This window comes from Rhinolophus hipposideros (assembly GCF_964194185.1).
Source record: "Rhinolophus hipposideros genome assembly, chromosome: 1".
NCBI lineage: Eukaryota > Metazoa > Chordata > Mammalia > Chiroptera > Rhinolophidae > Rhinolophus > Rhinolophus hipposideros.
Window position 1 is genome coordinate 29,662,501 of NC_138047.1, and position 13,425 is coordinate 29,675,925.

The 13,425-nt window shown below is 33.8% G+C and overlaps 1 pseudogene across 1 annotated transcript in view; it reads left to right on the top strand.

Moving 5' to 3' along the window:
- The first annotated feature begins 1,368 nt into the window (after positions 1 to 1,368).
- LOC308499090 (protein lin-28 homolog A-like) overlaps positions 1,369 to 13,425 on the top strand; it is a 119,199-nt pseudogene continuing 107,142 nt past the window's right edge. Inside the window, exon 1 of the transcript in view lies at positions 1,369 to 1,502. The product of the transcript in view is annotated as a protein lin-28 homolog A-like (transcript). The remainder of the gene's footprint in view (positions 1,503 to 13,425) is intronic.

Sequence of the window (13,425 nt, forward strand, 5' to 3'; positions counted from 1 at the left end):
CACTGCTGCAGAATACAACCTCAGATGTTTTAATACAGAGATCAGTCATTATTTTTTCAAATAGGTTCTCAATTCTTTACTTTCTCTCTTCTCCCTCTGGTATCCCTATGATGCAAAAATTGTTATCCTTGATATCGTCCCAAAGGTCTCTTAAACCATCCTCAGTTTTTGGATTCTTTTGTCTTTTTGCTGTTCTGATTGGATGTTTTCTGCTACCTTGTCTTCCAAATCTCTTATTTGATCCTCTGCTTCATCTAGTCTGCTGGTGATTCCTTGAAGTGCATTCTTTATTTCAGTTATTGTACTCTTCACTTCTAACTGGTTCTTTTTTATGGTTTCTATGTTTTTGTTTGTTTTTTTGTTTTTGTTTTTTTTATGCATCCTATCCCTTTGATGAAGTTCTCCCTAAGTTCCTTGAGCATCCTTATAACCAGTGTTTTGAATTCTGTCTCTGGTAGGTAGCCTGCCTCCATTTCATTTAGTTCTTTTCCTAGAGTTTTCTGCTGTTCTTTCATTAGGGATGTATTTCTTTATTTCCTCATTTTGGCCGCCTCCCTGTGTTTGTTTCTATGTATTGGGTAGATCTGCTATGTCTCTCAGTCTTGCTGAGTGGCCTTATGTAGTAGGTACCCTGTGGGGCCCAGTGGTACTGTTTCCCTGGTCACCTGAGCCAGGAGCTCCAGGAGTGTCCCTTGTGTGGGTTGTGTGAGCTCTCCTCTTATAGTTGAGACTTGATTGCTGTTGGCACATCAGTAGGTGTTGTTGACCCTCAGGCTGACCATCTGTGGGGATTGATCACATCCACAACTTATGGGCTTCTGTGCAGGGGGCTCAACCCATGAAACAGGATTCACCCCAATGGGCTCTGGTGCCTGTTGAGATCACCTTTTGTATATGCTACTTTTGGGGCTAATTTGGTGGTGCTCTGCGATGGCCTGAGCCAACCTCCAAGTATGTTGTATCTAGGGCCTTTTTGGAAGGGCTCAGGTTCAGGGCCAGGTCAGCCAATGCCTGTGATAGGACTGGGAGTACCTGGGAGGAGCTACAAAGCAATCCATGTTTGGTTGCTGCCTGAGCTAAACCTGGAGATGTGTAGGAGAGGCCATGCTGGGAACTGAGGATGGCTGCCACCAGTACCAGGTGTGTGTTAGTTTTGCAAAAAGCCAGGACACTCTGAGACCTGCTGTCGTCTGCCATCTCCCATAAGGTTCTGCCACTGATAAAGCCTTGTGCAGTATGGAGTTGGGGGTGGCAGGGTCTCAATGAGTCACCAGGGTGGAGCACAAGAAGCTCACTAGACCAATTCAAATTCAGATTTTACCATGGGCATCGGGGAGGGGCTCAACACAGGAAAGGTGGTACCTTACTATGGCTGCACTGGAGACGGGCCCCACACAGGGAAAATGGCAACTGTCTCTCCAGTATTGCCCTGAAGTTACACAACTCAGTCTTTCCCCATACGTCAATGCCCCCCAGTCACTGTCCCTCCACCAGAGCCCAAGGTGAGTGCCTGGGCAGACCCTTTAAGAGATGTCTGTGTTTCTTGCAGGATTCCATTTACCCAGACAGTCAGAATCCCCACTGCTTTTTACAGCCAGATGTTGTGGAGGCTCCTCTTCCCAATACCAGTACTCCACTCTAAGTAGCCTGGTGTGAGGTTGGGGGTCCCTTACTCCTCCATGGGAAACCTCTGTGGTCGAGATATCTCTCTGGATATTCAACTGCCACATGTGTGTGTGGGACTAGCCCATTTGTCATCTTTGCCTCTCCTACCAGTCTCCACATGGCTTCTTCTTTACATCTTTACTTATAAAACTTCTGTTCTGCTAGACATCCAGTGGTTCTCCAAGTTGATTGTTCTACATTTAGTTTAATTTTGATGTGTTTACAGGATAAGGCAAACACAACATTTAGCTACTCCACCATCTTGGATCTCTGAGCAAAAATAGTCTTTTCAACAAATGGTGCTAGAACAACTGGACACGTACATGAAAAAAATATATATAAACACAAACCTTATACTCTTTACAAAAATTAACTTAAAGTAGACCATTGACCTAAATTTAAAAGCAAAGCTATGAAACTCCTTGAAGAATACACAGGAAAAAGGATTTTGGAAATGGCAATGAACTTTGAGAAACAATCCCAAATGCATGACCCATGTAAAAGTAACTACTTGTAAGTGATTACTTGGGCTTCATTAAAATGTAAAACTTTGGCTCTGCATAAGACATTATCAATATAATGAGAAGACAAACTACAGACTGGGAGAAAATATATGTAAATGGCATATCTTATAAAGGATTCAACCAAACTGTACAAAGATCACTTCAAACTCAACAATAAGAAAACAAACAACTCGATTAAAAATGGGCAAAAACCTGAACAAAGACATCACCAAAGATATACAGATAGCAAATAAGCATATGAAAAGATGCTCCAGTCATATGTCATTCAGGAATTTCAAATTAAAACAATGATATATCACTGTGTACTTATTAGAATGGCCAAAATCTAAACAACTGACAACACCAAATGCAGACAAGGACTTGGAGTAATAGGAACCCTCATTCATTTTGCTGATTAGAATGTGAAACGGTACAACTACTTTGGAAGACACTCTGGTAGTTTCTTACAAAACTAAATACACTCTTGCAATATGATCCAGCAATCACATTCCTTTGTATTTACCCAAATGAGTTGAAAACTTAAGTCATTAAATGGGACACTTGTGAACATACAAATGTTTGTAGTAGCTTTATTCATAATAGCCAAAACTTAGAAGCAAGCAAGATACCCTTCAGTAAGTAAAATAAATAAATTGTGGTACATCCAGATAGTGGAATATTATTTAGCACTAAAAACAAATAACCTAACAAACCATAGAAAGGCATGAAGGAATCTTAAATGTACATTACTAAGTTAAAGAAGTCAATCGGAAAAAATATGTTGTATGATTCATTATTTGATATTCTGAAAAAAACCTATGGAGACAGTAAAAGTATCAGTGATCACTAAAGACTGAGGGGCAGGGAGAGATGAATATAGAGGATTTTTAAGGCAGTGAAATTATTCTGCATGATACTATAATAGTGGATACATGTCATTATACATCTGACAAAACCCATAGAATGTATAATGTCAAGAGTGAACCTAGATGCAAATTTTGGAGTCTGGGTAATAATGACTTGTCAATGTAGGTCGTCAGTTGTTACAAATGTACCACACTAGTGCAGTATTTGTTAGTGGAGGCGGCTATGTGTATGTGATGGTAGAAATTATATGGAAATCTCTGCTTTTGCCCAATTTTACTATAAGCCTAAAACTGCTCTAAAAAATAGTGTCTTTTAAAAAACTTATTAAAAAGGCCACTTACTATTTGATGTTTTCTCTAGCACAGAGTACCTGAACTGAAATAGTGAAAAATAAGTTTAAGAAGTTACATTGAATGCAAGATTGGTAGTTTTTGGGAGCCAGAAAGAGGATACTGATTTTTATTCTGTAAACAATGAGTTACCACTGAATGAACTGTTTGTGCAATAGCCTTGAATAAAGTAATCAAAGTGACCGTGTGTAAACCCAGATTCATACCTCAATTCATTTGCAAGGGGATTTACACTTAATAATATGTTTCACAATGAATTTCAGAATGAAGGTTTACCTTGGTTTATTGGCAATAACTATAAGTCACTCATCAGTAAATATAAAACTTATTGAATAATGTTTAGATTACTTGGATTTCTCGATAGTATGCAAAATAACAATTCTGCATAGACTTTATTCAGTGTGTTGTCTCTGTGTATTAATATTTATAAATTTTTTCTATTTTCATGGTAGTCAAGCATACATGTAAAAAGGGGAAAATTAATCTGTAAATAGTGCTTTTATAGGTTTTTTTCAAGAATTATAATGTATACTTGAGACTTCAGATAACTAGAGCTAAAAAAAAATCTTTAGAAATCATACTACTTATTCACATAAAAACTGGGAAGCTTACAGGTACTTCAGAAAATTCAGCAACTTTAAATGTATAGTACGTAGAGTAGGCATTCAAAATAAATAGATGTTCATTGTTTAATTAGATAACCAAACCAATGCCCAGTTTTTCAATGAAGTGCTATTTCACTACCCTTCAGTGGAAGGAAAAATATATATCCAAAATATCTTAGATTTTAATTTATTTTATAATTGGTAAATTATTTTCTTTTTATGGGATTACCATTTGTTTTCTCTTTTCTTTTAAATTTACATTTAATTTAGCCCTGTAACCAGAGCATTAAATTGTAAGTGATGCAATTTCCATTTCATCAACCTAATTGACATTAAGTATCTATGTTGCAGACCTTGGCTTTGTGTAGTTCTCCTACACAAAACAAAACAAAACTATTTGGTGTGCCTTGGTATGATGTCATCATTACCAAATCACTGTCACTTCATCAAGGTCCCAGTCTAGTCTCAGCTAAGCCTTTTTGGAACCTTAGAATGGTGGCTACATGTGCTTTGGTAGAAATATTCAGTTTATAGTTTCCTAGAACAGTGTACATTGGCAAGAACCTCTGGAATAGAAGGAAAGAAAAGAGACATTATGAGATGCATGAGGATTAAATAAAATGATATACGAGTATGTGAAAATGGTTAGCCTAGGACCTTTATATATTAGACACTCAGTAGGTTTTGTTTGCTTTCCTTTACCTTTTTCTCAAATAACAGGAAGAGAAAGTTCTTTTTTTAAAAAAAAGTTTTGTATTTGTTGGTGGAGATTATTCCCACGTATTTCACATTTTAAACAATTTATTAATTAGTAATGCTCAGATTATGCCTATGTGGTGTCAAAACATGACAAGGGTTTTTACGTTATTAATGTATAACTAGAATGTCTTCAGACAGCTGACTTTTATCTTTATACCACCAAATTTTCACGTGCATATAAAAAGCCTAATGTAACATGGGGAACTATAGAACCTGTGGTGATGCTGTTATCTAATATTAAAATTCATAAAAGTTTTACTATAACTGGAAATATTTCCATGTTGAGTAGTGTATACCAAACGAATTAACTAACTGAATAGCTTGAACCTAAGGGTCACCCAGTCATGGCCACCACCCCCCTGAATAAAGGTGGAGATTTGACTATCTATTTCGCTGTGGTTTAGATCCCTTCCTTACTGTTTTCAGTCCATCCTTTCTTATTAAGAGCTTAAGGAAAGGAAAAAAAAAGAGACATCACAAGTAGAGGGGAACTTTGTTGGGCTCAGGGGTATTCATGTGTCTTGTGTCTCTGCTTGAAATTTTTAATTGCATTCTCAAGGTTTAATTGTAGAAGACCACAGGATGTCAAGTATTTGAGACTGAATCTTTTAATTTATCTGTTCTAACCCAATTTCCTCATGGTATTCAAAAATAAAATGTGTTCACTTGACAGTTGAATTCATTTCTGCCTAATCATCTAATCAAGCACTTCAATTGAGGAGCTGTTCTATTTTATGTGGGTTATTTTCAGTAGTCTAGAGCAACATAAGTCCATTATTTTAGCATTCTAACCACAAATGTTACTGCATGAAAATGACCTAGTCTGAGTTAGCTGGAAACTTGGCTTTTCTCTCATTGTTTATGTAACTTAGTGTTTCAGCAATTCATGTTGGTACATGTCAGACTTAAAACCTTATACACAATGAAGAAAAATTTCATGTACATCTGTAAGCCCATATTGTACTGGGATATGGGAGGAGGTAAAAAAAGTTGAGAGGGAAATACTAGTTTTTATTCTCCTCTCTCGGTCATAAGCATTTAGCACATAGCCCTGGGAACTCCATTGCTTTTTATGCTACACATAAGACTTCTGCCCTTTCAAAATAATAGAGCATCTGGTAAAACATTACATTTTTAAAGGAAGAGAAAGTTCTATAGGGTCATGAAGTTTTGATGAGACTTTTGTTGTGGCAAATGTATGAAGATGGCAAACATTTTGACATATAAAACCTTAGAATATAATTAAGATATTTTGGAGATAACTGGCTCAAACAAAATAAGACACCTAGTATTGCTAGCCAATAAAAACTCAGTGGGTTGTGGTTGAACTTTTTTTGCTAAAAAAATTGAATGTGAATGAGAAACCACTTGGTGTTTTTTTTCCCTGATCAGGAAACATTACCAAGTAGCCTCAATTATATCTTGTGTGGTGGGATATGTTCTTAAAGTCCCAGAGGCCCCTAAGTGTGCCTCTATGTAAATTATTCCTGAGGCCATGAACGGAAAGTTTTTCAGCACAAAGTACAATGATCAAGTCATGTAGTTTCTTAAATCATACAGCAAATTCCAAAGGAAAGCGAGAGAGTAGGTCCACAAGCTTAGGAAAGAGAGTGAGCCCAAAGAAAAAACCACAATACCTGAATTTAGTGTTACACGAAGTTTATGGGTCCTTTTCTCTGTCAGCCATATCAGCCCTTCTTGCTGGTGGTGTGGTTTCAAAGACCGAGCGTAAGGCGAACAAGGTGTTCAGTAAGAGCCTTGAAACCAGCACTCACTTCCTCCAGCACACTCCAGTTCTAGAACTCCCAACCAGTAGCTAGAGTTCACTGACAGCTTGCTGAGCAGCAGTGGATGTTATCTGCATATCTCAGGTAGAAGATATGTGGGGCCTGTCACCAGACATAGATGAATGTTTAATGCTCCATGACTATTTAGTGCTTACTTGGTCCTTTCCTCCATTCCTATCTATGTTCAGCACACTTAGGGTGAACTTACTTTATTATGTCTAATAATTCTCACAAGCAATTTACCATTGATGCTTAGTTTTATTTATCCTCCTAATTTGTTTCTCCTGTCTGTTATAGAATAATTTAGTAATTTAAAAATAATACAGTAATAACACTCCTCTAGGTTTGCAATTTCAAAGTATTCATGGTATCAAATGGATGAATCATAAGGTAAAAATGTAGACATTTCCTGCTATAATTCAAAGTGTACTGTAAATAATTTCGTAGGTTCTGGTAGCATACTTTGACCTCCCAGGGAGATTTTTCTCCCACAACTTTTACCCATAATATGAGTCATGTAGTAAGAGGCTAGAAGCATAGTAAGCAGCTCATGCAATCTAATATTTCTCTTCCTTTCTTGCATATATATATATATATATATATATATATACACATATATATATGCACATATATATGCAAATTCTTTCTGGATTTCTACATCCTTGGTTATCTTATTACTTACAAATACCCATTCCAAATATATTCCAAATATTTCAATTAAATGTTTAAATTTAAATGCTTATATTTAAATATTTAAAATTTAAGAAGGAATGTATATGTACATATATATGCAAATACAGTAATAAAATAATAATAAATAATACAGTGATTATACATACATACAGTAATATATACACATACAGTAATACAGTAATATATACACAGGATAAAGGCATAAACTGCAATAACTTCAACTGACCTTAAGGACATAGATTTTTAATATTGGTAAGAGCATCCAAATTATTTTCTTTTTATAGGCACTGCTCCTTAGACAATATTAGACAAAAGGAATTCTGAAATGCCATCACTCAAGACCAAGATTCTAGTATATACCTGCCAGTAAATGAATTAATTTCTTAGCCAGGAGTGAGTTCTTGGTTTTATTTCTTAACTAAGTATTACACATGTTTGAAAATAATTTTTCAGATTTAATTACCTTTTCATTGGATGAAATGATCTTTTCTATGAAAAAAGATCATTCCTACACCCGAGGGCACATTACATTTTGAAAATCCATTTTACTTGAGGTATTAAACATATGTACGTTAGAACTATGTATTGTGATAGTGGTAAACAGCAACACTCTTGCTCATTTTCTAATTATCAGCTAACTAAAACACAAGCTTCACCTACTCTAATTATCAGCCACACAAGAATCAAATCCCTGCTTCAGAATGTTTAATTAAGTTACCAAAGGCAGTTTGCAACTAATTATATTCAGTCTGCTCTGTGGTTTTCACTTATTTGCCAAAGGGTAAATAAAGTTGGTTGACTAGATTATCACCAACTTGAAGCTCCAAACAGATAAATGAATTAATTCATTTATATTTCTAAGTGAGGAGGGTGGTCAGTGTTCTTTCAAATTGCATCGTAATCTAATTTGAACTAACCAATTGGCAATATAGTAAATTCCAAGTCTTTTATCCATGCCTATAATATCTAGCACATATTAGGTATTCAATAAATGTTGGAAAGAAAGAAGAAAGTGAGGAAGATGGGAGAGTGGGAAAGGACAGGAGAGAGAAAATCAAGAAATAATAAATCAAGTGAATGAATAACAATTGATCATTTGATTCATTTGGAGTGTCTTCTAAATAAATACATGGATTGACAGAAAGGATACTGTATTAATGATTGAGTCCTATGTTCCAGGTATATGTGTCTCAAAGTAGTTATTTAATATTGTGCAAGTCACTTTACCTTTCCTGAATTTAAATTTCTCACGGAATATTTCCAGATGTTTAGTTAGAGCCTAAAATTCAATATAATCAAAGATTTTATCTTTTCTTTCACATCTAATCCACCTTCTGTACTTGCTCTTTCTATTCATGAATTGTTATCTGTGGTAGATTGTTTACAAAAATGGCTGCAACGTTTTGCGTTTCTAAATCGGTAATCCTGGGTGATATGACTCCTTTCAAAAAAATGTGTAGTCTATTTCCAACTTTTTAACTTGCATTTTGTTAATGTTGTGGCCTTGTGACTTGCTTTGACTAATGTGATTGTGCTAGGTCTGAGCCGGAGGCTTAGAGTCCATGCATGCTTCTTTCTGTTAACTCTCTTAGAATCCTGCTCAGACCCCACGTGAAAAAGCCTTGACTAATCCTACTGAAGGATAAGAGACTACGAGGAGCAGAGATGAGGTATCTCAGCTCTGGTTATAGTAGGTTAGCTGACCCAGCAACTGACTGCAGACATATGAGCAAGCCCAGCCAATTATACTAAAGGGCAATTATACTCTCTCTTTATACCCATGGTATGTCTTTCTAACCAAGAACTTTCTATTCTTTATTTCATTCATTTCTGTGCTTTGATCACACAGAAGTGAGTTCCTTAAATGCAGAGACTCTACCTCAATCACTTTTTAATCCTCAGTACAAACACAGTGTCTTGCATATAACAGGGTTTGATAAATGTTTTTTTTTCATTTATAATATATTTTAATAATATTGAATCTTATCTCCTACTCCTACTCCCTACCCCTAGAAACCAAACCAAAGCTAAGGAGGAAAATAAATTTTATTTAAGCTAGGAAATGTATTTTGTTTAAATTGTACCAAGAATTATTCAAAGTTTACTAGGGTGTGGAAAAATAAACTATTTTATGTATTAGTAGAAACAAGTTGCTACTGCCTTCTGGAGAGAAGTGTGGCAATATCTATCAAACACATTTAAAATAAAAAAAGTAAAAAAACCTTTATGTCCTTTGATCCAGAAATGATATGTTTTTAATGTATGTATAATGAGCAATATTAGACCAATTGATCCGAAAATGTAAAAAATATCACTATATCAAGTTAATTTTATAAAGTTTGAAATTGGTTTATGCTTAACCGCCTTAAGTAAAGTCTTATTTACATGTTATATAACTGTAAATGCACATTATAAGAATGAAAGTTTTTCTCCAGGATTCATTTTGGGTGAATCTGGCTTAATATTATTTATAATTCTAACACATTTTGGAATTACAAGCAAAGACACACTACTAATATTGGACCTTGCCACTAGTCAAAGTAAACCAGTCGTGGATATCAGGCTATGATGTTCATTATAACCAGGGTTTAATAACAAACAGATCGGTGTTTATTCCGTAGGTGAGGTGACAGACTATAAAATCTTGCTTCATATATGGACATACTATAGGTCTTATGGCATCTGGAGAAGTCTACTCATAGTTTTCTTCTAGCTGATTTTCTGCTGAATTCAGATAAATCATCATGGTAGTATTACTTTCATTCTTTCAACAAATATTTATTAAGCACATGCTTTGTTCCAAACACTGTTCTGATCCTTCAAATCAATCATTCTCCAAAATTAGTAATCTTACCTAAAATAATTTATGAAATAAACCTTTCACGTGCCATTGTTTTCCTCATGTTTTCTTTTTTTCTTTGCTTCTGTCCTTTCCTTTCTTTTAACTTTTTCTAATACTCAAGCTTCCAACTTGCTTTCAGATATTCTTAGGTGGTTTTTTATTCCCAAACTCTCTTTCATGCTTACTAGTTATTTTCTACCCAAATTTTAATGCATATATTTTTTAAATGAAATAGTGCTTTAAAAGTCCGATTTCAGTTGCTATCACTCATGTCCATTGATATTTGTTAATATGACACATCAGTCATTGTTTCTAAATTCTGTGGTTGGGATTAAATTAAACTTTCAATCATTTAGGATCCCACTGAGAATATGAGTCTGTTCTAAAGCAGAAAATAAAACCTTTATGTATTCATTATTTATTAAAAAATGAAGTTATCTTGAAACATCAGTGCCTGTAGATGTTTATTTTTTATAAGTTACTCCAAACAATTGGGTCTTATATCAGTGAAAAGAATGCCCACAGTTCTAAAAGCAAATGACATTTTTTATTTTTTAAAATTTATTTGACAAAAAGAAATCAGTATGTTTTTTGAAAGAATTAGACTTCAAGAGTGAATTATTGAGGGAAATAATCAAAATGATTCAGTTAAGAATTACTGAATATAAAAATTATATTCAAAATAAAACCATCATGGGCAGTTCTATCTGGTTAGCACTAGATGAAAATAATGTAACAGATAGTGTGATTCAAGACTTTATAAAGATTCTTACTGTATCAAATTTGTCAAAAGTTCTATTCATTGAATCATGTAGGTAAAACCAGAATGCTTGGTCATTTTAAGGTCAGTAAAACAGCAATATGAATTAATCATGATTGATGATTTAATTTTTTTTTGAGCAAAACATGTTGTGAGTCCTACTTCAGGGCTTTTTCATCTTTTATAGAATTACCCAATATATTTATATGTGGTTCAAATCAAGACTCAGCGAATTATTCTTTTTTTTTTTTTTAATCTGAGAATGTAGTTTCAGAAGCATAGTTTAAGTCAAGTTTAATATTTTATAAAACATCATAGTGTTACAAATACCTTTGGCTTTTTATCTTCCACATATAATGTGGAAGATATTTAAGGGAAAGGGCAATACAATTCATTTGAATTATTCTCAAGTTATTGTTATTGTGTCTCTTGACTGGGAGTTACGCTTGAGTCTATTTCTCTAATTGTTATGACCCCTTTCTCAAAGCACCAACACACTCAGAGATTAGAGGAAGAATCCACTTCAAATCTGAATTGGGCCAGATTTTTACACAGTTTGAGTCCACTCCTACCATTTGAAGGCATTAAAAACAAACAAATCATCACTTTGCTTGTTCTTTTTGGAGTGTTTTTCCTGGAAGCAATGTTTAGGATCAACTATGATCCTAAGTTTCTATAGAGGCCTATTAAAAAGAACAAATTTAACAGTGTTTGGCTCACAGACAAAGTGCTGAAACAACAGATGGAATCAATATTAAATTTACAAAGGAACTACACAGGAAAATCAACAGTTCTTTGTAATGATTGATGATGATTGTATAAATTTCTTTTTATGCTGTTAGCATTTTCTTCTTTCGAAAGAGTCTAAGTAGATGCCAAAGATTGTTGTGGAATAGCTCCAAGTAGGTATTAACTGAGTTCCATTCCAGGTTGTGATCAATCATAAATTAGCATTTTGTAACATAGTCACAAAAGAGGTAAATGACAAAAATATTAACTAGGGATTTTAATTAATGTACATACAAGAGGATTCAGCATTTTTACAATCAGTTCCCTTTAATACACACACACATACATATCTCCTTCCCTCAATTTCTCAATAATGCTGTAGATAACATTTGGTTTAATCTGTGTTTAGTGGTTCATATTATTATGACTATGAAAATATTGTTCACAGCTAAGCCATAAAATGTACTATGATTACATTGCCTTTCTTGTATATCTATGCTTTGTAGTTACTAATTTCTTCCTTTATTTGTTTAGTTATCTTTAGACCTAATACTTTTTTATATTTCATTCATGTATATATGAATTTTTCACATACATACACATATGATACACACACACACACACACACACACACGGTGCCAAAAAATGCATACACATTTTAAGAAAGGGAAAAAAAACTGTATTAAAATTGTAATGCTCAATATATACTGCCATGTTTCCCCGAAAATAAGACTTATACAAACAGTCAGCTCTAACTCGTCTTTTGGAGCAAAAATTAAAATAAGACCTGGTTTTATTTTACTATAATATAAGACTGGGTCTAATATAATATAATATAATATAATGTAATGTAATGTAATGTAATGTAATGTAATATAATATAATATAATATAATATAATATAATATAATATAATATAACATAACATAAAACCCGGTCTTATTTTATTATAAGACCAGGTCTTAATATAATATAACATCTTATTTTATTATAATATAAGGCCAGGTCTTAATATAATATAACATAAGATAATGTAATGTAAATGTAACATAATGTAATATAATATAATGTAATGTAATGTAATGTAATATAATATAATATAACATAATATAATATAATACAATACTGGGTCTTATATTAATTTTTGCTCCAAAAGACGCATTAGAGCTGATTGTCAAGCTAGGTCTTATTTTCGGGGAAACATGGTGGTAACAAAAGATGAATAAAAGTCATGTGTATAATTTTTTTTGGCACTCCTGGTACGGTATGTGTGTATGTTTGTATTTTAACTAAAGAAACACCTCCTTAATTCTCTTTCCATTCTCCAGCCCCAATTTTTATCAGTTGTTCTCTAAATCTAATACATCATAGTCATCCTAAATTTTCCTTTACCATCATTTAATTATTTCTTTTGCTCTATTAATTTAATATATACTGGAGTTATGGAGTATGTGAATTATTATATTTTGGTTTAAACCCTCATTCTGAGGAATCATATCTTTCAGGAGTAAAATTTTAGAGGCCTTATAAGCTTTTCTATCAATTATTATCTAATTTGTGGTATGGTTTTGTATAGAATTCTAGGATGGTAAACATTTTCTCTCAAAATTCAAAGTGTGACAGATACTGTTCAATTGTGGCAGAGGCTAGACAGATGTTCACAAATTGTTGTTTTCCTCTTGTACACAATTTACACTATATTTTCCAGCCTCCTTTGCAGTTAGACATGGCCATGTGACTTAGTTATTGGCCAGTGGAATGTGCGACACATAAATTTCCACATAACCACCTATTATATTCTCTCATCTCTAGTTTGAGAGCTGAATACAGGGAATTCAATGGTGGATTCTAAGCATACTGAGATAG